This window comes from Lissotriton vulgaris, unplaced genomic scaffold (assembly GCF_964263255.1).
Source record: "Lissotriton vulgaris unplaced genomic scaffold, aLisVul1.2 SCAFFOLD_2810, whole genome shotgun sequence".
Classification (NCBI taxonomy): domain Eukaryota; kingdom Metazoa; phylum Chordata; class Amphibia; order Caudata; family Salamandridae; genus Lissotriton; species Lissotriton vulgaris.
In genome coordinates, this window is record NW_028241152.1 from 93,542 (window position 1) to 117,335 (window position 23,794).

General features: G+C 50.5%; 1 protein-coding gene across 2 annotated transcripts in view; it reads right to left on the reverse strand.

Moving 5' to 3' along the window:
- The window catches only part of LOC147672099 (uncharacterized), a 110,287-nt gene that overhangs the window by 62,150 nt on the left and 24,343 nt on the right, over positions 1-23,794 (reverse strand). Inside the window, exon 1 of one of the 2 annotated variants that reach the window (XM_086948034.1) lies at positions 4,080-4,162. The exons of the other annotated variant lie outside the window; for it this stretch is intronic. The gene's annotated coding sequence lies outside the window, so the exon portion shown is untranslated. Of the gene's footprint in view, positions 1-4,079; positions 4,163-23,794 lie in introns of those variants that run through there. 2 annotated transcript variants of the gene reach the window in all.

Consider the following 23,794-nt stretch of genomic DNA (forward strand, 5'->3'; position numbering starts at 1 on the left):
GATCACAGTACGACCATCCGTGTATGTAAGAGATGGCCCTGGGTTCCCTGAAATTAATCAGGACGCCGTCCCCATTAATTGTTTTCCTTGTGTTGCCCAACCAAGGAACTCTTCCTACTATAAGTACCTCACTCCTTATTCCTTGGGGGAGAGGTCTATTTATGGTAAGCCAGTTAACCACCTTGTTCTTTAAGGAGGCGACAGATTCTTTAGTGTCTGGTTTTAACTCCGGGACACCAGCCAAAATAACTATATATGAGCTCGCCTCAGGAGGCAAGTTTACAGACTTAAACTTTTTAGCGATGACTGGTACTCCCTGAGTAACTGCAACATTATTCTCATGGTGAATGGGTGTAACATCGCCCTCGATAGGCTGTGGAATTAAAGAGTGCGTTAAGGGCAGCTGTGATTGTAAAATATTAGGAGCTAAGCTTGCATCCTTCATTGGGGGAGCTGTTATACCCCTCTTGTTCTTAGGTTGAGCCCCACCACTATCAACCTTGTTGTCGGTATTAAGACCGTCAGCTAGACACACCGTTGAATTCTCTATATTCAATAGCCTAGCTTCGATCTTTATTAGGCGAGCTTCTAGGGGGCTTAACAATGACCTCATGAAAGCACCAATATTACCGACAGTAAGGTCACCACCTATATTCAAACTGGGACTGGGATTTAACTGCTCTATAACCCGAACAGGTGGGTTCTCTAGGGGTAGTGTGTGGGTTTTTACAGGAAGGGTGGGTGCAAGATTATCTTTTTCTAAGCTATTAGCCTCTGCTACGGGGGTTGTGCTTTGCCACTTTTGCATTGCGTCCCCCTAGATTTTGGGTCCCTCTTTTCCTTTTTGGTATGGCTCCTTCCCTATCACCTTGTTTTGAACGGCTATCTCTAACATTAGCGCTTTCAGTGTTAGCAACATTAGCAACAGGAGATGGTAAGCTAGATTGTATGTGAATCCCGGGTGGGGTTAATTGGCTTGACTCTATAGGTCCCTTAATTTCATTATCCCTTGTATAGGATACAGAATTAACAACATCAGACAAAACTACCCCCTCATTGTCCACGTTTTCACCTCTGTCTGACTCTATACAATCCAGTCTATTTTCAGGAGTCCTTGCTTGTGCTATAGCGCCCATGGAAGATCTTTTTACCCATTCTATTTCTTGGGATATACGCCTTTCCAGTACATTAATTTCATCAATCAGGAGAGCCCCAGCTTTAACAAAATATGTGTCGAAAGTACCTTTAGTTGGTACGGCTGCCAGCGTGCTTTTGCTCCTTGTTTCTCTGGTCGCCATAATCCTAACACTTAAGCAGAAAGAGGCTGGCTTGAAGGTAAGAGAGAGAAGCCAAAGAGGGTGGCCCGATCCCGATCTCTTCCGTTCTCGAACGGCCTCAAATGGCCCGGGCTTCGCCCCGTTCTCCGTCCCGCGCGCGTCCCGTGAGGAAGGGCGTGAGTAAGTAGGGGGAGTTGGGGGCGGGAAGAGACACCAGCTGCGCGGAGTTGGCTAAGAGCTGAGAATGCTGGGTCTCGCAGTCCCGGCCCCTGCGGGTGATGTTGCTTCGCCCCTGGTCAGCTTTTCCCCGGAGTCTTTAAAATCAGTCCAAGTAGTGATGTGGTGTAGTGGGAATAGGCCTCAACACACATTGCTGCAGTTAAGTCGTGCTTGCGACATGACTCCAGCAATGCGTGACTTTTTCTCCAACAGATGCGTCAGAATTTCTGACCTATCTGTCAATCCTTCCGCCATGGTCACTGTATTGTAAATATGGCGTATCCATGGTGGCGCAAGCATTTTTTAGAGTGGCGCAAGGAAAGTGACGCATCTCTATAGATGCGTCCCTTTCTTGTAAATCTGCTCCAAGGTTTTCAAGCAGGCCCGGCCTGGAAACCCCTCCCAGGCCGGGCCAGTGAAAGGCCGGTGTGCTTGGGCTGTGTAAATACCTTGTAAAACATCTATTCTATCCAAAGTGTAAATCAGTGCTTTCCATCCCACATCCTTCAATACTCAGCACTACCCTGAATCCGCTCCTCATCTGTGTTCCTTGTGCACTAGCTTACATCCCTCTGCACATCAAATTCACCCCCTTATGCATCCCCTCTTCCAAAATGAATTGTAAAGTGCACTTTCAACCAGAATGGCATTTTGGCGCTAAATAACAGATGTTTGTTGTAACGCGTCTGTTTTCCACTAATTAGTGTTATTCTTGTCTCTAGTGTGCAATTTACCTAGCGCCAAGACGCCTGCGCTCATGGAGCGGTTTACAACAAAAAGATCACATAACCTTCTTTTGACTTCCTAACTCCAAAAGTTCTGACAGCGCCCAAGAGCGGTCGAAAGTGAACTGTGCGCTATATAAATACAGTTCTTATTTAAGTGCCTGGAACAGGAATTCGGCTGCTCAGTTGAGGCATAAAAGTGCATTCAGAGTGAGTGAAATAATAGCCGAGGGGACATATTGCCATGGCAAAGACTGTAAGAAACATTTAGCCGTGCCAAGGCTGCTCCCCATCAGCCTGCTGGCACCAGCCCCCCAACCTCCGAAGCCCCTGTGTGTACCGGGGGGGCATCGAACCCTAATACGCCATCAGCGTCTAAAGGGTCTAAACACAAGCAGCAGGGAGGGGGCCACCTGCATGAAAATAACAGAGGGTGCAAGGACCCCCCCACTGCCGCAGTGCGCGTCCCCCTTCTACCAATAAGTGCCCCCCGCAGTGCCTGTCCCCCCCAATCATTGCCCCTCCCTCCCTCCCCCCATCAGTGCCCGTTCCCCTACCCCATCAGAGCCCCTCCCCCCCATCAGTGCCCCTCCCCCATCAGTGCCCCGCCTCCCACAGAAGACAGGCTTCTGAGCAGTTCAAGGGAGGCGCCTTCCAGGCCCTGGACTGTGAAGGTAACTCAGCGGGTTGAGCGCACACTCAGGAGAGTGAGTGGGGTGTAACTGCAGGCCAAGACCTTCCCGAAACCGAATGAATTAATGTTCTCACACAATCCTGATGCAAGTTCTTGAGTCCATCGGGACGAACCCTTGAAATACACAGGAAGAAAGGAGGGTGAAATACCCACCCCTCACAAGAGCACGCACGTACCGAGGCCTTCATGCACACATTCATGTATGCATGAAGGAAAAGAAAAAGAAAGACCGATGGCCCAATCCTTTTCAGGCAGCGCGGTGAGAATCTGGAACTCGCTTCCGCCCCAGCTGCGGACCACCACCTCCTCCCAGGCCTTCAAAACTGACATCAAAGCTCTCCTCCTCCAAAGACACTTCAAAAGTTAATTCACACCCTATCGGAAGGAAGACCTTTCATTATAGAAAATTCTATTCTCCATGACTCTGGAAGTGCCTTCCCAGTTTGTTCTTGTGGTCTGAGAATCTGCTGTTTATTGCAGTATTATCCTTCTACCTGTGTCTGGTACTCTTTTGTAACATGCACACGTCACTTTTCTCTTGTAACACACTGTTTGCTACCTCTTACTTTTGGTTTGCTTTAGATACTTGCACAAGTGCCACCACTGTCTACGTAACGATTGTTCTTGTGTTTGAGTGTCCTCCATTTATTGCAGTATTATACCTCCACTTGTACTTACGCCTTTGTAACCTTCACAGATGTCACTTTTTCCTCCTGTAATGCACCGTTTGCTTCTCTTGTATTTGTTTGCTCACAATTGTCACCTTTGCCTCATGTAACTTCACGTTTGGTTTTGTAATTTGTAATGTTCTCCTCATGTATCATTACTGCTCCTATTGTGAAGCGATCTGACACCTTCGGGTAAAGTCCGCTCTATGTAAAAACGCATAAATAAATAAATGTACACATTCATGCGCACACACATTCATGCACACACATTCATGCGCACACACATTCATGCGCACACACATTCATGCACACATACATTCATGCACACACACATGCATGCACACACACATGCATGCACACACATTCATTCATGCACACACACATGCATGCACACACACATGCATGCACACACACATTCATGCACACACATTCATGCACGCACACATTCATTCATGCACACACACATTCATGCACACACTTCCCTCCTTTCACGCACCTTTGATCGTGCTGGGGGTCGGTTCACTCGAGGCGAGAGGAGGGGCCGGGACCGGCTCAAGCTGAAGGACACGTGCCCCCCCCCCAGGCCTCGCCGCCTCCATCTAAGGGCCCCGTCGGGGGTCCGTGGTCGCAGCAGATGGAGCTGAAAGGGAGGAAGAGGGGGCAGAGCTGCCAGACAAAGGTCAAACCGCTGTAGGGGCGGGGCGGGCTCGAGGAAGCAACAGGGGCTCCAGGGCGGGTCAGACGTCACGGCTGCTCCTGCAGGACCCTCATTGGAGGAAGCTCCCACGCGCCAGGATACCCGGCCCTGCGGGTGATACTTGGGGGCAGACACCCAAGGTCAGCACAGGACGGTGGCAAGGCAACCATGGGTAGAGGCCGGAAGTGATGTCACCATCCGGTGCGGGTGCTGTCTCTGCCGCCGCTGACCCGGAAGAGGAAGCTCTTCCCCTTTCATACAATGTGCTCTGTAGAGTTCATCCCGAGGCGCGCCCTCTGCTGGCCACTGACGGAACCTCCATTCCCAGTCTCCAGGAGTGAATACATTTCACACAACAAACATTTTGTGGCAGGAAAGACCTGGGTTTTTAGATGTCACAGATATGAATGTTTTTAAGACATTAGTATGGATCATATGCTCAGCACCTGAAGCTTTGTATAGTATATTGTGTTAGATGGAAATTATTGGTTTTAATACTGCTTCTTGCATGTGTTTCATTCAGACTTGTTAACTTAACGATTTTATTCTGTAAAATACAAGTGTTGTTTTTATTGATTGCTTATATGGTTGTGTCTGACAAACCGAATAAAGCATTAAACCGAAAACCGAAGACACACACAGTCCAAGTTACAGGGTCTCACTCTCGGTTGCTGCTGCAAAAAAGTATTTACAGCTTCACTTCACATCTTCAAACCACTGATGCAGAGGGCTAAAGAGTATTTACAGGAAGCTGTCAACTGGAAGCGAGACTTTGTATTTCATTAAATATATGAGAACATGTGTTAGATGTGCAATTAAACTGGACAGCTTATTTATTTTTTCATTTTATTTTTTGAAACACTTTATCGGGTTTTTCAAATGCACAGCAGGGTATAAAGCAACGTAAATAGAGAGAAATACCATGACGTTTTTTTCACCAGATCAAATCCAGTTTGGTATAAGGCATGCTTTAATGAAGAAATTAAAAGGAAGATTCATTACGGCAGTGCCAACACGTAAGTGTATTGTTTTGGTTGTGTTTGCTGGCTCTGCCTATAGCCCCGTACACACTTTTCATTGATGACTAAAAATACCATACACACACGCCGAGGGCTTACCGGCGTTTCCTTGTGGTTGCTGTTGCTACCTTCGCCTACAACTAGCCGCACCCGCTCCACGGGTGCCGCGTCGCAGTTTTGGGCTTGTGTGGCTGTTGGGAGCACGTTTGCTCACAGCCTTCAGGAAGGACTCGAGGAAGCAGGGATCACACTCGCACCATCAGCGCCGCTGCAGGGACTCACCTAACCAGGAGTCCCTGCTTTCCGGCACACCTGCTGACCTGTTGCCCCTCCCACCCCTCGCTTCACGCCCCCATAAAGGGACGCCCCTTCCCCGCTGTGCGGGAGCACGCGGGAGCATCGCGGGAGAAGCCTGGGACAAAGGCGGGACCATCTTTGGCCATCAGGGGCCAGAAGAGGCCGGGCCGGGCCACATCTCTTGGCTCTGCTAAGTGGGCACGGGAAAACCGGGAGCATGGCCACAGGCACTAGAGCTAGTAAATCTAGGAAAGCTGCGGGAGACACAGTCACAGGTACAATGGATCAATTCATAACTCGGGCTGTCTCCATTGTAGAAAAGGAGATAGTCCTAGCTGAACGAAGACTATCCCGGGACTCCAAGGGCCTGTCACATAAGCGCTCATCTCTGGGCGCCCTTGCTCTAGCCCCTAGTCCAGTAAATGTACCATCCACACCATTTGTGGTAGTTGACTCACCGGACATTGACGAGAGGGTGAGTCGGATTAGGGCAAGCTTAGAAAGGGTATCGACCATTGCACTGGACATTGCTCATGATTCAACACACCCTAACCCACCTGATTCATTTAATCCCTTGCTGGGGGTCGAAAATCATGATCTCGATCTTGAGATCAACAACGCCCAAAGTCCTTCTGTTACATCCAATGAGTCTTTACACCTTCCCCCCACAGCCGCACCTATTGAAGCTAGCACCTCCTTAGTAGCGGCTCTAGTAACTGCTCCATCTGGGAAACCAGCATCAGGATTTGCTGCACCCAGGAAAAGAAAGCGCCCTGTTAGTCCTCGCAGGGGGGGTTCTCTAAAACCATACAGCAAATTAAGTAGGCACAATGTGACCAAAGGGGGTATCTCTTCAAACCACATTCTACACCCAAAAACTACTAACACTCATACTAGAGTCACACTACCCAAGGGCCTTGTTTGCCCGCTGGGCACATCAGGCCCACAAGCGTCTCCTAGCACCACCCCAGCTCCTCAGGCTGTGCACACGGATACTGTCCCTCCACCTCTAGACGTTGAGGGCCTAATTAGGTCTGTGGTGATGCCCCTTGCAGACAAGATCGATTGTCTCACACGGAAATTAGCCACCCTTGAGCAATCAATGTTGGATAATTTCTATGCTGTGAAGTCATTGGTTAAATTTCACTCTAAGATGCAGGGAGAAGACAATGGAGGGTCAAGGAGTGGTGTAGTAACACTAGTACCCTCAGAGCCAATGTCTCGTCATATAGTGCCTGTACTTGGGAAGGCCCCACAGATACTACAACCTAATATAGGAATCAGTCCCGCTCCACAAACCTCTAATCTTAGACCCAGTTTGGGCCCCCCAAGGAAAAAATCCAACACTCAAGCACCGAAGGCCCCCAAGGTTAACTTTGCTCCCAATCCAGAGCCTACAGCGTCAACCTCAAAAGTAGCTGAAAATACGCCAACCACACCGAATGGAAATGTAATTCCACCTATTCCCATCTCCGGCAGTCAGGTTGCGCCTAAATCTCTAGCTAAACCTCCAGCTAAATTTCCATTGGGCAGGGCAAAAACAAGCACACCTAATGCTAGCCTCCCCCCTGGGTGTCAACCGTATGTGGTAATCCTCACGGGGGTCCCGGAGCTTGAAGAGGGTTCTTGTGAGTTGTACTCTGACCTCAAACACAAGACCCTCTCCTGGCTTAGATCAAATAGACCTCTCCCAGGGCATATCGATGGCAGAATAGCCCATGTCCGTCGTGTGGGGTGGATTGGCAATAGACGCAAGGATTTAACCGGGGACTGCGTGCTGATTAATTTCAGCGATCCCAGAGCAGCAGGTATGATCTGCAGTCAGCAGTCGCCACACAACTTTTGCGACATACAAACTAGGGACTTGGGGTACTTCTATCGTCCTCTTCCATTACCTGGGTTTAAGAAGTTTTTGCCGGATGGGGGTAGAGGTGCATGGTATCCCTACTATCCAACCCTGGATGCTAGAGTAAGGGCATGGACGCCGATCCAAGCGGCTCCACCCCAGGGGTGGGGTTGGTGACTTGGTGATCAAGTTGTATTAAATGCCCCTCCACCTAAGGTTAATGTGTCGTGCACAGCTGAGAGGGTTCCCTCGATATTAGTTACCCCCCCTGCGTCCCAGCCCACGCCCATCCCCCCCACCTCCTTTCCCTCAGGCTGTCGGACTGAGCTAACTGAGTCCATGGAAGGAGTAGAAAACTTGGGGGCCCGAGTAGGGTTGCTGGATGTGCTGGGTCACCGATTCGTCCTACCCTGAAGGCTATCAGTTGGAATGTGGCAGGCTTGAATAACAAGTTGGACGCCCCGGATTGGGTGGCGCTTACAGAGCCCCACGCCGTCTGTGCCTTTCAAGAAACGTGGTGTGTGGAACCAAGGCACAGAGTAGGATATGCTTCCTTCTTTGTCCCGGCAGGTATCCCAGTATCAGGAAGAGGGCGTCCATTTGGAGGTCTTTTAGTCTGGGTCGATATATCATTAGGATGGCGAGTGCACCACCATCCCCAAAAATCACCAGATTTGATGTGACTCACTGTAAAAGGCCCAAATAAAGTTGAGCAGCTGGAGATTTTTAATATTTACACACGAGGGGCTTCTGGGAGGGCCTCGTCACCAACCCTCCTGGCTCTAGAAGCAGTCTTGGGGGAGTGTTGTGGCGACTCACTAATTTTGGTGATGGGGGACTTTAACTGCACATTCGAGCCTTTGATGGCCGATGAATCCTTGGACCTGTTTGACAAAGATTCGAGGAGAGGCGTCCCGTCCCTCGATCTTCCAATTGTCAAAAGGTGGACACCCAGAATCGTCCAATTGAATTCCCTCACACTAGAGTTTGGCTTGAGAGCAGCCAACAGGAGAACACGGTCAGACCTAGAGGGGGCACACACGTATAACAGGGTGGGTCACTCATCTAGGATAGATTATATCCTTTAAAATTTTTCTTTGTGGGCCCACATGGAGGATATGATAGTTTTGCCTTCCTTGGAAAGTGATCACAATGCACTCTCATTATCCCTAATACATTGGTGGAGGGCCAGTGGCTCATTACTTGGAGCTCCTGCCGCATCTGAGCAGAGGCCATTGGGGGGGGGGGTGGTCCCTTCCAACTGCCTCAGACGTTTAAAATGGGACAAAGTGGCTATTGATGAAGAAAAACTATCCTGCATCAGAGCCGTTATCGCCGCAGCTTCTGAAATTCTGGAAAGTCACCCTCCTAGCCCGCACAAGACATCAGCTATGTTTAGCGAGGTTTCGACAGCGATAGGGGACTTGTTCATGGTTAAACCAAACACCAAGGGAAACAAAAACCATGATAAGCGACAGGGCAAATCAGGCTGGTATTCATCGGCGTGCCGTGCTGGAAAAAGAGCTCTAATCATGGCAGTAAAGAGCGGTGATGCATTAGCAATAGCTGCTAAACGCAAGTCCTACAAATCTGTAATTAATACAGCCAGGAGAGACTGGGAAGATGCCTTCTGGCAGGAGCTCCGTGCAGCAAGCGCAGAAAAAAATGCAAAAGGCTTTTGGGACTTGTTACGAAAGAAACACAGACCCTTGGACACCGTCATTACATGCAATATAACCGAAGATCTGTGGCACTCACACTTCTCAAAGCTGTATACTGCACCTGCTGTAGAAGTGATGGACTTCCCACTACCTCAGATTCACCAAGGTGTTGGCAGCTATGAGGAGAGCTTATTTTCCAGGAAAGAGGCTGAAACTGCCATAAAATCTTTGGTACCCCGCAAAGCAGCTGGACCTGATGGCCTACCTGGCGACCTTCTCCGCATGGACATAAGCGAATGGGGTACGCTGATTGCCTCGCTACTGAACGCAGCTATGGCAGGCGCCCCCCTCCCTGCTTCCTGGATGGCAGCTGAGGTGGTCCCCCTGCATAAGAAAGGCTCAAGAGATGACCCAGCTAATTATAGACCGATTAGCTTAATAGACTGTTCCCAAAAAGTGGCGGGCAAGGTCCTCCTATCTAGGATCCAGCAGTGGGCAGACGAGAATAAGATACTCTCGGACTTCCAGGCTGGGTTTAGATCCGGGACAGGGACAATAGAACAATCGCTAAGGCTACTCATGATTTACTGGAAGGTCGTCACGATTGGGAAGGGTACTTTATATCTGGCCTTCATCGACCTCCGGACGGCCTTCGATTTGGTGCCTAGAAACAATTTGTGGAAGGTGTTGTGTGACCTCGGTATGCCACCCTACTTGCTCCATCTGATCATGAGGTTCCACGAAAATAACTACGCCCAAATACGTTGGGGGCCAAATGGACAAAAGACCTCAAGAATAGAGGTGAATAGAGGTGTGTGGCAAGGCTGCGTACTTGCCCCAACCCTGTTCTCCTTATATGTAAATGGGGTGGTGGACTTCTTGACCCAGATCCCAGCAGATGCGCCCCGTCTGGCAGGTCGCCTAATCCCTACCTTGCTCTTTGCTGATGATACTTTACTTTTGTCAAAATCTCCAATGGGCCTCCAGCAGCTTCTTTCTGGATTTGACAACTTCTGCAAGCAGAGAGGTCTTTGTATTAACACAGACAAAACTAAGTATCTCATTTTGAACCCCCCACACAAGTCCGGCCCCCCTCCTACATTGGGGCCTGTTGTACTAGAAAGAACCAAGATGTTTGACTATCTGGGCATTCGCTTGGTGGATTCTATGAAATGGGACTGCCACTTGACCAAAATGCTGCTGAGCTTAAAAAGAGTGACTGGGGCCCTGTTGAAAGAGCAGAGAGCAGCATCTACAAGACCAATAGCGGCAGTAATGGACATTTACTCCGCCAGAGGAGTGAGTGCAGCACTTTATGGGGCGGAGCTCTGGGGGATGACAAACATGAAAGAGCTAATCCGTGCTGAGAATGCCTTCCTGAGAAGCATAATGTCTCTCGGTCCCTCTGTCCCTATTTTACCCTTGCAACTGGACATGGGTTGCCGGGCGATTGAAGATCAAGCAAAACTACGCCCCCTGCTACTGTGGGCCTGCATCTGGAGAGTGCCAGAGCTCTCAAGCTATGCGGATGGCCTACGGGAGATAATTAATTGCCCTGGTTGGGCAAAAATAAAATGGCTAAGGGACGTTAAGGCTCTACTTACCAATTTGGGGCTGGAAGAAGCATGGCACCAACAGTCAGCCCCGCCCAAATCCATGCTCAAACAACTCTATTGGTCATGGGTGGCAAGTAAAAGGAATTCTTCCTCAACGATTTGTAAATCCACCAGAAATTTTGTGGAGTTTAAAGATGTCCCCATCAGAGAATTGTATCTGGACATTGTTACTGCCCCATGGGATAGATCCCTGTATTTTAAATTTAGAATAGGTCTTCTTCCGGTTATGGAGCTCACATGCCACTGGAAAATTCCATACCAGACTGCGCCATGGTGCCCATTTTGCCCTCAGCGTCGTGAATCTGTCCCCCATCTGTTATTCGAGTGCCCTGCCTATAAGGTTCCCCGCATGAAATGGATAGAACCAATGTGCCTTACCCTGGGCACTAGACATTGTAATGTGGCATTACGAATTTTACTCACAGACACTCGTTCATTCTTCGCATGCGCCACCTCGAAGTATTTAGGTTGGGCATGGCGAATACGGTCAAAAAGACTTAGGCAAATTGTTTAATTATGATTTTAATATATGGTCTGTTTCTGGCCTATTTTTTTTAGTTAATTTAAATAATTTTCCCTTTTGATATTGCAGAAAATATGTTGAGTCTTAGTACATCAAGGGCCTTTTATGTCTTTTACTTAGTAATGCTTTAAATGAATTTATCATGTATGTACGCTTTTTAAGATATTTTTTATGTCGAAATAAAGCCTATTTGACTTGACTTGACTTGACTTGAAAAATACCATGACATTTTATCCATCAGATCAAATTCAGTTTGGCATAAGGCATGCTTCAATGCAGAAATTAAAAGAGCAGCCTGTTGGATTCGTTACTGCAGTGCCAACACGTAAGTGTATTGTTTTGGTTGTGTTTGCTGGCTCGGTCTACAGCCCCGAACACACTTTTCATTGATGACTAGACATGTGGCAGACGTTGGACTCTGCAGGTGCACAACACCAGGGTATTTCAAGACAGCTCAAGTCACTCTTCTTTCATTTCACCACTGCGCCTCCTTATCTCACTTTCCAGGCCTATGGCAGCAGGAGACAGCTCAGCTCTAGCCTCTGGTGCCTCTCCACCCCCATCCTGCAGGCTTGAGCAGAGCCCACTATGACTCTGCTGTGCTTTTTATGCTGTCACCTCAGGTAGGGTTGACCCCTTTCAACAAGATTGTCTGAAAGGCCTGGGTACGACACCAAATAAGACTTTAAACAAAATCAAATATATATACATTTGTAACGTCACTTTTCTGCCTTAGTATTCTCTTAATTCTTAATCAGGGTATCGTACTCCTTACTCCTAGGTGCATCAGGGTACTCAATATGTCCTTGTGCTGTAAGGACACCGGTCTTAAGCCATTTTTCGCTCTCCTTAAACACTTCACAATCCACAACACTCACCATGATCTGATCATCCATACAGGGTCACCAAAAATCCTGTCTTACCCGTTTTTTGTCAAAGTTTGACTTAAGTGCCCCTCACGATAATGCTTTTGTGCCTCAAACCCTAAGTGGGACAATCTTGTCATTTTGCATTAGAACTTTCATGTCACTCAGAGCTAGTTCATCCAGAAACTTAACAAATGGTCTCACAGAAGGACCAATCATGCTCTCCCTACGCTCGACATGCACTACCATTTGTTCAACACTCTTCAAGACTACGTCCCGATCCGTGCACATAGCCCAAGGCATTAAGTGGTCCAGGTCCTGCCGGTGGCGCATGCGCTGGCTCAGGTGAGACTTAAAAAGCAGGTACTGAGATGGTTCCCTATCGGGCTCTCCATTTTTGACCTTACCCTAAGGGTGAAAAAAAAAATCTTTACTCTGCCGCAGTGCCATCCTTCACTGCCTTAATGTAACTTCAAAGAGCCACGTTTTAGTTCTTTCACAGTCTCATTTCAGAACAGAAGCATTTTCAATATTATATACAACAAAGCCATAGTTGTTGCTTATTTATCTTATACAAATAACAATCAATGACAACGCCAATAGTCCTAGTTTGTTGTAGGTGTAATCTTTTATTTAAGTCAATGCAATGACAGTTGCAGCAAAATCCTCGTCTGGTAGCACACTATGCTTAACATAGTTTTTTAGCTTAGATTTTTTTAAGCCACACCCTTAATTACATCGACCACAGACCTTTGAGAGACCCCCCATTTTTCATCCCACTTAAGTCCCTGCAAACCCAATTCATCAGCACAGACCCAGCCACGCTACATTCTTCCACATCGCACAATGAAACCAGGCATACCCACTGTGACCGTTTTCCCCGGGACACTCCAAAGACATACAAAAAGGCAGTTAATTTGCGCGTTCTTCCATATTGATAGGTGGGCAACCTTGTAAAAATACTCCTGAAGTCTGGAAGCTAGCCTAACTGAGCCTGAACGAGTACCAACAGGACTTAAAACTTTCACTAAGGGTTTGTGATTGGTGCGTATGCAAAAATGTAAACCCCATAAATAGGTCCTAAAATGCTCGACAGAGCAGGCAGCTGCCAGGGGCTTGAACTATATAACTGAATAGTTGCTTTCACGTTCCCTCAATGAGCATGAGGCAGAAGCCACAGTTTTTTTGCGTATCCGTCCGCACCTGGGATAATACTGCCCCCAAACCATGCGCACTGGCATACACCATTAGAAATGTATGAAGATGAGTGTCAAAAGGTGCAAGAATTCCCGCCTCACAAATGTCTCTCCTTACACGATCAAAAGCACTTTGCTGAGCATTGTCCTAAACCAATGAACACCCTGTCAGGGGGTCCCTTGCTCGGCCCGGACTGAGATGCCTGATTCTCCGTCTTACCTGCAGGCGGATTACTACGGGCCCTTTAAGAACAGCCCGTGCTATCTGGATGACGGCCTCGCCTCTGGACCACCTGACTTTGTGGGCCTATCCGGTTTGACCTTGCGCCATTTGAGGGTGGATCCGGAAGACGCAGCGTCTCGGTTGGCAGACTCGTCGTGGGAAGCAGATGTACAACGCCAGGAGAAGAACGCGAGCCGGAGCAGGGAAACCGAGACCGAGGAGGAAGACGCGAGTAAGGCAGCGGAGTCCTTCACGGGAGCCGACACAGTGGGCGGAGAAGGCGCCAGGACGAAACAGGACGAGAAGCATACACCGGCAAGGGACACGCCAGGAGGCCAACGATACCGCGTATCGCCCAGCCACGCAAAGGAGGACACGTGGCTTACCCAGGTGCGTGCTCGTTTGGGTTCGCTATTCCGGGTTAAGAAGGGCGGGACCGGCTAGAGAGTCGGGAGGGGACGTCTGGCACCGCAGCTCTCGAGCACCACACACGGGTTTCTAGAATTGCTGGTGGTGGTGGTTCTGCCTATCCCCCTCACTCCCCTTTCCTCTGTCCCTTTACAAACAGTGAACCGTACCTAAAGCCACATTGTTTTCTCTTATGTTTCCCTACATGTCCTGGTAACCCCGGACCTCCACCCCAAGGACCGAAGCTGAGGCCACCAAGGAAGGACCCTGGACCCTCATTGTGTTTTGCTGACCCCAAGCATTGTTTTATGTTACAACTCAATAAAAGAGTTAAAACGTCCCCTCCAGTGTTGGCTCCTTCCATTCTTGTGACCCAAAGGTGACACACCCCTTCCGTAATAACATTCTAGATTCCTCAGTCTTGTTTGCAAAAGTAGGAAAATTAATTGTATAGTATTGGACCAAGCCCATAAATGAACGTAACTGGTCTTTATCATGTCAAATAGGTGCAGACTTAATAGCTTTCAAAAATTACATTTTAGGTTGGATGCCCTGCCCTAAAATCGTAAGGCCAAGGTTTTCAATTTCCTCTACAAGGAACTTGCAGTTCTCCTTCCTTAAGGTAAGACCAGCCCCCTTAGCCTACCTAACATAGACCTTACAATGTTGTTGTGTTCCTGAGGGACGCTCCAAAAAACAGAATATTATCTTGGAAAAATGTTAGGTTTTCCAGACCCCTGAAAACATCGACGATAATCCTTTGAAGCAAAAGACACACATCTGATGGATGGAATGCAGGACAAATCAGAACATTCACCCCCAGTCAAGAGATCTGGGTTAAATCAATAATTCCTTTGCTCACCATGCCACCCCAGTTTAGAACTGGCCATATGCAAATCAGTCTTGACCCTGTGCCTCATGGGAACAGTCCAGACCGAACTGCCTAGCCATGTCTTCCCTGGACCGGAATCAAGCATCCTAGGACCGGTTTGTGGCTATCACCCATCATCAGCCAGGATAGCTTGACTCCAGTGGCTTAGTGAACACGGGACCCATGTCTGGGCATACTCTTCCCACATAGGGTGAACAGCAAAACAAACAAGATGATGGACGGAATGTTGCAGAATGGCAAAACATTCACCCCCAGTCACAGATCTGGATTCAATCCATCGTTATTTTGCTCACCAAGCCTCCCAAGTTCAGACATGGCCATATGCAAATCAGTCTTGACCCTGTGCCTCATGGGAACAGTCCAGACCGAACTGCCAAGCCATGTCTTCCCTGGACCGGAATCAAGCATCCTAGGACCGGTTTCTGGCTATCACCCATCATCAACCAGGATAGCTTGACTCCAGTGGCTTAGTGAGCACAGGACCCACGTCTGGGCATACCCTTCCCACATAGGGTGAACAGCAAAACAAACAATCAATCAATCAATCCATCAATCAGTACACTTGTAAAGCGCGCTACTCACCCGTGAGGGTCTTAAGGCGCTGGGGGGGAAGTGCCGCTACTGCTCGAAGAGCCAGGTCTTGAGGTGTCTCCTGAATGTGAGGTGGTCCTGGGTCAGACGTAGGTGGGCAGGGAGGGAGTTCCATGTCTTGGCCGCCAGGTAGGAAAATGACCTTTCTCCGGCGGTGGTTCTGCGGATTCCTGGGACAGTGGCGAGGGCGAGGCTGGCGGAGTGGAGCTTGCGTGTTGGAGTGTAGAATGTGAGGCGGTTGTTGAGGTATTCGGGGCCTGTGTCGTGGAGCGCTTTGTGTGCGTGGGTAAAAAAAAAAAAAAAAAAAAAAAAGGAGGAGGCTGAACATGATCCTTTTGCTGACAGGGAGCCAGTGCAGGTCTCTCAGGTGGGCTGATATGTGACTGTGGCGGGGGATGTCGAGAATGAGTCGGGCGGATGCGTTCTGTATGCGATGGAGTCTTTTCTGAAGTATGATTGTGGTTCCTGCCTATAGGGCGTTTCCTTAGTCAAGTCGGCTGTTGACGAGGGCCTGGGTGACCGTCTTTCTAGTTTCGGTAGGGATCCACTGGAAGATCTTACAGAGCATGCGCAGGGTGTTGAAGCATGAAGATGAGATGGCGCTGACTTGCTTGGTCATCGTGAGAGAGGAGTCCAGGATGAATCCCAGGTTGCGTGCGTGGTCAGTGGGTGTCGGTGCGGTGCCTAGTTCTGTGGGCCATCAGGAGTCTTCCCAGGTGGAAGGGAATGGTCCGAGGATGAGGACCTCCGTCTTGTCTGAGTTCAGTTTCAGGCGGCTGAGTTACATCCATTCCGCGACGTTTTTCATTCCTTCCTGGAGGTTGAGTTTGGTGGTGGCTGGGTCTTTGGTGAGGGAGAGTATCAGCTGGGTGTCCTCGGCGTATGAGATGATGCTGAGGTTGTGTTTGCGTGCGATGGTGGCGAGGGGGCTCATGTAGATATTGAAGAGGGTTGGGCTGAGCGATGAGCCTTGGGGTACGCCGCAGATGATCTCGGTGGCCGCGGAGGAGAAGGGAGGGAGGCGGACTCGCTGAGTTCTGTCGGAGAGGAAAGAGGTGATCCAGTCCAGGGCCTTGCCTTGGATCCCAGTGTTGTGGAGGCGGGTTATTATGGTGCGATGGCAGACTGTATCAAAGGCGGCTGAGAGGTCCAGGAGAATGAGGGCGGTGGTTTCTCTGTTGTCGAGTAGGCTCCTGATGTCGTCGGTGGCTGCGATTGAGGGCAGTGTCGGTGCTGTGGTTGGCTCGAAATCTGGACTGGGATGGGTCGAGGGACCCATTGGCTTAGAGGAAGGTGGTCAGCTGCTTATTGACGATCTTCTCGATCACTTTCGCCGGGAAAGGAAAAAGAGAGATGGGGCATAAGTTTTTCAGGTCTTTGGGGTCCTCTTTGGGTTTCTTCAGTAGGGCGTTGATCTCTGCATGCTTCCAGCTCTCTGGGAAGGTGGGGGACACGAGGGAGTTGTGTATGACGTTCCGTAGGTGGGGTGCGATGATGGTGTCAGCTTTGTTGAAGATGTGGTGAGGGCATGGGTCGGAAGGAGAGCCGGAGTGGATGGTGTTCATAGCGTGGGCGGTGTCTTCGGTGCTGATGGGAGTCCAAGCGCTGAGGGTGGTTGTAGGGGGCGTTGGTTCGGTGGCTGAGGGCGGAGTCTGGGCACCGAAGCTGTTGTGGATGTCGGCGATCTTGCGGTGAAAGAATGTGGCGAGGGAGTTGCAGAGGTCTTGCGACGGTGTGATGTCATTGCTGTTGGCGTTGGGATTGGAGAGCTCTTTTACGATGCTGAAGAGTTCCTTGCTGTTGTGTGTGTTGTTGTCCAGCCATTCTTTGAAAGATGTATTTTTGGTGGTGCGGATAAACTGGTGATGTTTGCGGGTGGCTTTCTTGAGGGCTGTCATGTTTTCTGTTGTTTACATTTACCACAGCAAATTTGGTAGAATTCGGCCAATTCAGCAGGACACATGAGATATCCCCTGAACCTGTGGGGAGGGGTGTGGCCTCACAGCCCAGGTGGGAAGCCACCCAGATTGCAAGACCTCCAGAAGGACGCCCCCTACCTCCCCAGCTGGCAAGAGTGGAAAATGCCACAAAACCAGGGGGAGAGTATTCCTCTCTCGCCCAGGTTTCTTGGAATAGGCAGATGTCTTTACAATCTATGAATGAACTCCAGCATTGGCAGTCCAGCTTGTTTCCCAAGCCAGCCTAGTTCCAAGATAGAATCTTTAGTGACGGTGGTCTGGGAATCCCTACGGAAGTTGCAATAATTCCCACGTCAGTTAAGCTAACCGGTGATGTAACATTTTGGTCTGGTTCCCCTAGATTGGGTTTGGGTTCCCTATTGCTGGAAGGTGGGCCTACTGTGGTCATTTGGTCCTCCTTTGTAAAGTGTTGTTCAGTATAGATTGGGATTCCCAGCATTTCCATAAGACGCGCACAAATGGTTCTCCACTGAGCTCAAAGCACTAAAACTTGATCTCAGGCGGGCGGAACGCCTCTGGAGACGTCAGTACTCCCCCCCTCTGCGAGCTCAGTACAGACAACTCCTTACCAACTACAAAAAAGCAGTCCTCAATGCCAAAACTTCCTATTTCACGTAGAGAGTATCGCTCTCCGTGAATAAACCCCGCGAAATCTTCTCTTTGGTTCACAATCTTGCCACTTCTGATCGTTCCTCCCCCGGCTTGGTTCCTTCCCAACCCCTCTGTCTCTCACTCAATAACTTTTTTATCGACAAGATTGCGAAAATTAAAGCTAACATTCCTACTGTGCCTCAGCCTATCCTCACTAGCCCTGCCACTCCCCCTTCTTCTTCCCTCGACACTTTCCCCTCTATCTCCCCTGACTTGTTTCACAACTATCTGTCTAAAGTTAAATCTGGCTCTCCTTTGGACGGTGTTCCCGCGCGTATCCTCAAAATCCTCTTCACTAATTGTCCTGGTCCTCCCCTCTCTCTTCTCAACTCCTCACTGGCCTCTGGTACTGTTCCCTCTTCCTTTACATCTGCTGTTGTGCTTCCCATTCTAAAAAAACCTGGTCTAGATCCTTCCCTTCCCGCTAATTTCCGTCCCATTTCCCTTCTTCCCTACTTGGGTAAAATCCTAGAGACCCACGTCACCTCCTGCCTTTCCTCATACATCGAGGACAATGGCCTCTTAGCTTCCCACCAGGCGGGCTTCCGCCCTGGCCATTCTACAGAAGCGGTGGTTCTAGCGGTCTTGGATGAACTCAAGGGCAAGGCAGATGTTAACTGTGAGGAAAGAAAGGGACCGGGAGGAAGGAGTACGGGGCGGGAGGAAGAAAGGGTGCTCGGTCGGGACGTGAAGAGGGGGGCGGGTCAAACAGTGCAGTGCTATACAATTATAATACAGTGCAGGGGACGTGATTCTAAAGAGAAGGGGGATTTATACAAGGACTATACAGGGGACTCCTAGTGAGTAGAATTAGTGAGGTTAAAGGCACTCACGCGGTCCGCCGTAACTCTCCCGTTGAGTTACGGCCGCTCTACAGCCACCTCCTGTGGACTCCACCACTCTTCGGTCCACACGTCTGCTTTAGCCGTCTGCTCTTCGTCTCCTCTCTCTTCTCCTTCGCGTCCACCAGTCCGAGGTTCCTGCCACAAATCTCCGACGACTTGCACTTCCGGGTTCTCCCTTTTATCCGGTGCTGTCGCTGCCATAGGGGCGGAGCTTCCGGAGTCCGCGATATTTGAGGCTCTCTGACCCGATGTTCTGGTTGGTCCCTGTGGGGAAAAGAAGGGGGTGATTCTCTGGCGTTTGGCTGGCGTCTCAGGTCGAGTCCTTATGGTGGTATACTGAGGCCGGGGATACAGTCCTGGGGGTGGCGAAGGAGGTAAGTGTGGGGAAGGGCGGAGTACCGGTCGGGTTGGTCGGGAGGCCGTCTCACATCCCCTTTCCCTAGCTGTCCTTCCTGTAGGGGAGGGAGACGCAGGGTATCTCGAAAGGAAATCTGCGTTACCCTGTTCGGACCCCTTCCTATGTTTGGTAGTGAAGCGGAAGGGCTGTAGGGAGAGGAACCATCTGAGGACTCTGTCGTTCTGACCTTTGTTCCGGGCCATCCACTCAAGAGGGGCGTGATCCGTGTAGAGGACAAAGTCTCTGCCCTCCAGATAATAGCGGAGATGGTCCACCGCCCACTTGATGGCCAGGGCTTCCTTCTCTACCACTGCGTAATGTTTCTCACGGGGGAACAACTTGCGGCTGACATACAGAATAGGCCTTTCATTCCCTTGGGAATCCTTCTGGGACAGCACCGCCCCTAACCCCTGGTCTGAGGCATCTGTTTGCAGGATGAAAGGTCGGGAGTAGTCGGGGGGTATCAAGACAGGGCTGGAGGTCAAGGCTTCCTTCAAGTCCGTAAAGGCTTGCCAGGCTTCGGGAGAGGGGTTCCGTAGTTTCTCCTCGGATCGGTTTGCTTTCGTTAGTAGATCCGTCAGGGCTGCTGCTCTCTGGGAGAAGTTTGGCACAAAGCGTCGATAATATCCGAGAAGTCCTAGGAAGGCTCGGAGGTCCTTTTTCGTGTGGGGGAAGGGAAGGGACCGAATAGCAGCTGTTTTGCTTTCTTGGGGTCTAATTAAGCCATCCCCGAGAAGGTACCCCAGGTACTTAACTGTTTTCGCCCCCAGGGTTGTTTTGGCGGGGTTAATGGCGAATCCGAAGGACCCTAGGGAGGAGACAACGTCAAACAGATGTTTCAAGTGTTGGGGCCAGCTGTCACTGAAGATGATGATGTCATCCAAATAGGCGCCAGCGTACTGTGCGTGGGGTCTCAAGACGCGGTTCATAGCGCGCTGAAAGGTGGCGGGGGCACCATGTAGACCAAAGGGCATAACCAAAAACTGGTACAACCCCTCAGGGGTAGAAAAGGCGGTCTTCTTTTTATCTTGTTCCCTGAGGGGTATTTGCCAATACCCTTTGCATAGATCTAAGGTCGATATGTACTTTGCTTTGCCTATCCTTTCGATCATTTCATCGACCCGGGGTAAGGGGTAGCTGTCAAAGGTAGAGACCTTGTTGACCTCCCTAAAGTCTATACAAAAATGGACCGATCCATCTGGTTTGGGCACAAGGACGATTGGAGAATTCCAGTCACTCACGGAGGGTTCTATGATTCCCATCCTCTGCATGTCCGCTATCTCTTGTCGTATGACCTCTCGGCGTGCCTCGGGAAGTCTATAGGGCCTTAAGCGGACTATTTTTCCTGGCGTAGTTTCTATTGCATGCTCGGTGATGTTGGTTCGACCAGGAGAGGAGGAGAAGACCGCTTTCAGGGGTGCCAGAAAATCCCGTAATTCCTGGGTTTGTATTGGAGTCAGTTCCGGATCAACACAGGAGTCAAAAGAGAGAAGTTGGTGATCGGGGTTTCCGTGTAGAACGGGACGGGGCCCTTCCCATTTTTTTAACAGGTTTACATGGTATATCTGGGAGGTTCCACGGGTAGAGTCTATCTCCACCTCGTAGGTAACCGGGGTCACCTGTCGGAGGATGGTGTAAGGCCCTTGCCACTGTCCAAGAAGTTTTTGGTCTGATGAGGGCATCATGAGGAGTACCAAGTCGTTGACAGCAAATACACGGGGCCTGGTACCTTTATCATACTGCTTCTTTTGGTTTTCTTGAGCGTTCTCGAGATTCTGTCTCACTATGTCCCGGATCATTGAGAGGTGAGTCTTCAGGTTCTCAAGGTATTCCGGGAGGGGACGGGTGCGATCCGGTTCGGCCTCCCAGGCCTCTTGTGCCATGTCTAGCAGGGTACGCGGGGGACGCCCATACAGTAACTCATACGGTGAGTAGCCGGTGCTGCTCTGAGGTTTGCAGCGGATGGCGAAGAGGGCCAAGGGTAGCATGTCCTCCCACCTTCTGGCTTCCAGGCCCAAGAGCTTCTTGAGGGTCTGTTTGAGGGTGGCGTTGTATCGCTCCACCAATCCGTCCGTCTGCGGATGATAGGCCGAAGTACGGATTTGTTTTATCCCCAGTTCAGCGCATACTTGCTTCATCAAGGCAGAAACGAAAGGTGTGCCCTGATCGGTCAGGATTTCCCGGGAAACCCTACCCGGGAAAACAGGGAGATCAGGGCTTTGGCTATCGCTTGGGTAGTGGGTTGTCTCAGGGGGATGGCCTCAGGAAAGCGGGTGGCGTAGTCCACTATGACTAAGGCATAGCGACAGCCACTACGGGAGGGCAAGAGTGGTCCTATGATGTCCATCCCTATTCGGCTAAAGGGGACGTCTATGAGAGGGAGGGGTTGCAAGGGCACTCTGGGAGGTCTATGTCGGCTGTTTTTCTGGCATACTATGCATTCCCGACAATAGTTTTTGATCCTTTGGTGCACCCCGGGCCAAAAGAATTTCTCTAAAACGGTTTGACTGGTCTTTTCGTCGCCGAAATGACCCCCCAGAAGGTGGCTGTGGGCAAGAAAGAGGACTTTGTCCTGGAAGGGGCCTGGGATAAGCAACTGGGCGTTCTGTTGGGGTCCACCTTTTCTGTACAGCAACCCGTTTTTCTTAAAGAAATAGGGACCTACTTGCAAGGGGTCTTCGTGATCGAGGGCCCTTCCCCACGCCTCCTGAAGAAGGGGATCCTCCTGCTGGGCAGCTCTGAATTCCCTATCTGTCTGCCACGGGTGGTCGTCAGTAATGGCGGGGAACGCGCTGACGTATTCTTTCCTCTCTTTTCTCTTCTGGCTTCTGGTTTTGTGGGTTTTAGGAACCGTTGCGGGGTTGTGCTGGCCTGGATACGGAGCGTCCTGCGACAGGGAGTCTGAGGTGTCCTGGAGAAGCGTAGGTAGTCCCGGATAGTCACTCCCCAGAATGGCTTGTTCGGGGAGAGCGGGGACCAAACCAATGGTGAGGGAGGTTCCGGGATCATGCTGGTGCTGGACACACACCGGGTAGTGGGGTAATGTTTGGTGTCCCCATGGACGCACTGAATGGCGACCGTCCCCGTAGGACTGACTGGGTGTGCCAGATCTTGAGGTCTCAGGACGCTCTGACGGCAGCCGCTGTCGGCAAGGGCCATGACTCGTTGGCCATCGATAGAGACCGGATAATGGAAGGCTGGGGGTGTGGTGCCCGGAGGGTTGCATAGATAGTTCCTTACAAGTCCGACCTCCATAGGCTCTTCCTTCTGCGGGCACATCCGGGCAATGTGACCGAACCCGCCACAGGCATAGCACTGGGGTCCTGGATTAGGGGGGCGGAACACAACCGGGGAGGAAAACAGGGGGGTTGGTTCTGGTCTTCGTGGTAGCAGGGGCCGGAGAGGCCGTGATGGTCCGGCATTCGGGGCTCGGTGCGGGTGTTCCTCCTTGCCCCGCTGGAGTTCCTGTGCCCGGCTGAAGGCTGAGGCTATCTCAATGGCGGTTTCTAGGGTGAGTCTGGAATGTTGTCTCACCCACCGCTGTGTGGCAGGATGTAAAGAGTTCAGGAACTGTTCCAAATAGATTTTCTCAAGTATCTCGTCTTTTGTTGAGTTTTCTGGCCGGAGCCATCGGTTTGCAAGATCCCTGATTCGGAACGAGAGGGCCCGGGGATTCTCTTGTGGCCTCTCTTTGGCTTGGCGTAGCTTTAATCTATACGTATCATCGTCGATCCCAAGTCGTTCCAACACGCACCTTTTGATATCTGCGTACGGGGTGGTGCCCTGTATGTTGGCCTGCTGGTATGCGGCTTGTAGATCGCCAGTGAGAAGGGGTCCCAAATATTGCCCCCAACGGTCCGCGGGCCAATTGGCTGCTTGGGCAAGACGTTCAAAGTTAGTAAAGAAGTAGTCCGGGTCTTCCCCCGGGACGTACTTCTGCAGCACCACAGAAGGGAGGGAGGCGAGTGGTCTCTGCTGCCCCAGGGCCGTTGTTAGCTTCTCCATGGTCTCTCCGTGGGCGGTCCCTTGACCCTTCAGGACATCGTGAAGTTGGCCCCTGTCGTCTTCAGCTGTCTTTAGGAACTGCTCCATCAATTTGGCGAACTGTTCCTGAGACTCCGCCATCTTCTGCACAACGGCCTCCATGCTTCCGGCGGATCCCACTTCTGACACCAAATGTGAGGAAAGAAAGGGACCGGGAGGAAGGAGTACGGGGCGGGAGGAAGAAAGGGTGCTCGGTCGGGACGTGAAGAGGGGGGCGGGTCAAACAGTGCAGTGCTATACAATTATAATACAGTGCAGGGGACGTGATTCTAAAGAGAAGGGGGATTTATACAAGGACTATACAGGGGACTCCTAGTGAGTAGAATTAGTGAGGTTAAAGGCACTCACGCGGTCCGCCGTAACTCTCCCGTTGAGTTACGGCCGCTCTACAGCCACCTCCTGTGGACTCCACCACTCTTCGGTCCACACGTCTGCTTTAGCCGTCTGCTCTTCGTCTCCT